The sequence below is a fragment of the Panulirus ornatus genome, chromosome 1 (assembly GCF_036320965.1).
Source record: "Panulirus ornatus isolate Po-2019 chromosome 1, ASM3632096v1, whole genome shotgun sequence".
NCBI classification, from domain to species: Eukaryota; Metazoa; Arthropoda; class Malacostraca; order Decapoda; family Palinuridae; genus Panulirus; species Panulirus ornatus.
Window position 1 is genome coordinate 89,014,834 of NC_092224.1, and position 1,446 is coordinate 89,016,279.

At 40.5% G+C, this 1,446-nt stretch overlaps 1 non-coding gene across 1 annotated transcript; it reads left to right on the forward strand.

The window, feature by feature from the left end:
- The first annotated feature begins 1,163 nt into the window (after positions 1–1,163).
- Positions 1,164–1,236, forward strand: TRNAR-UCG (transfer RNA arginine (anticodon UCG)). The gene has a single exon. It is a non-coding gene; the product is annotated as a tRNA-Arg (tRNA).
- Positions 1,237–1,446: the final 210 nt, after the last annotated feature.

The window sequence follows — 1,446 nt, forward strand, 5'->3', positions numbered from 1 at the left end:
ATAATTCCAGCAAATTCGTCAGGCAGGATCTTCTATTACGAAAACCTTGTTGGTTGTTCGATATAATTTTGTGTTTAAGAAAACTAAAGAGGGCATGCTGAATTGGTTTGGAAATATGGAGATAATGAGTGGGGAAAGGTTGACAAAGAGGATACATGTGTCCGAATTGGAAGGGACAAGGAGAAGGAGGAAACTAAAGTGGAATGGAAGGATGGAATCAATGAAATATTTGGGTGCTGGCAGCCTGAACATGCTGGAGGGTTATGGGCTTGCACGGGATTGAGTGAATTAGAGCGATGTAGTATATAGCGAGCGACGTACTGTCGATAAACTGAACCAGGGTATGTGAAGCGTCCGAGGGAAGCCATGAAGAAGAAGGTCTGCGGGGCCTGGTTGTGGATAGGGGTTAGTGGTTCAGTGTATTACACATGACATGACGCATGTCCTAGCGCTCTCTCGTTAACGAGGGAAACGGCTAACAAATATGAAAAGGGTATTATATATATATATATATATATATATATATATATATATATATATATATATATATATTATATATGGAGAGAGAGAGAGAGAGAGAGAGAGAGAGAGAGAGAGAGAGAGAGAGAGAGAGAGCTCGCGTGAGACAGCAAATATGACGTCAGGCACCCGGGCTTGACGTCAGCAGGATGCGCGGCAGCTGGAAGAATCATTCAAATCGAAAATGTCGAGATTTACCAGGAAATCATTTGTCTTTGATTAATTTCCTCTATTGGTTTTACTGAAGAGCCGAGGGCATAAGTCTGGTGTTGGCGGGAAGTTGGAAAATACAAACTGTGTGTGTGTGTGTGTGTGTGTATGTGTGTGTGTGTGTGTTTGTGTGAGTAGCAGCCTTATTGATGTTTGTTGACTATGTTGATCATTGGACTGTTGGGCAATTGTTCTGAGGAATAACATTAGTCACATCCATTCATCAGAGAAGTACGATACCTCTTCAGCAATGTGGCACCTTAAGCCTCGCCTTTCTGAATAGATACGACATTAGGAGTCAGTTGTTTGTGAGGCAACCGAATAATTACTCTTAGCGATGATAGTTGTCATCTGTTATTGATATTAATCATTTTGTCATCGTGTCATACTGGCATGCAATTCAAACTTCTTTTGAGGACGTTAGAAATACATGTGACCGTGTGGCCTAATGGATAAGGCGTCGGACTTCGGATCCGAAGATTGCAGGTTCGAATCCTGTCACGGTCGGTGGATCGTTTTGTTCGGAGCGATTCAAGCCACAGATATTTTCATGCCTTAGTATACCGTCAAAATATTTTCTGCTTCTTTGCATTGTATTTACTGTATATGTATCGGTAACTTAGAGCATTATGATATATTTTCCATCATCATTTCAAGTATAGATGTGTTTGAATATCTTATCTTTCAATTTTGAAACAAAGTTTTTTTGGGATGAAA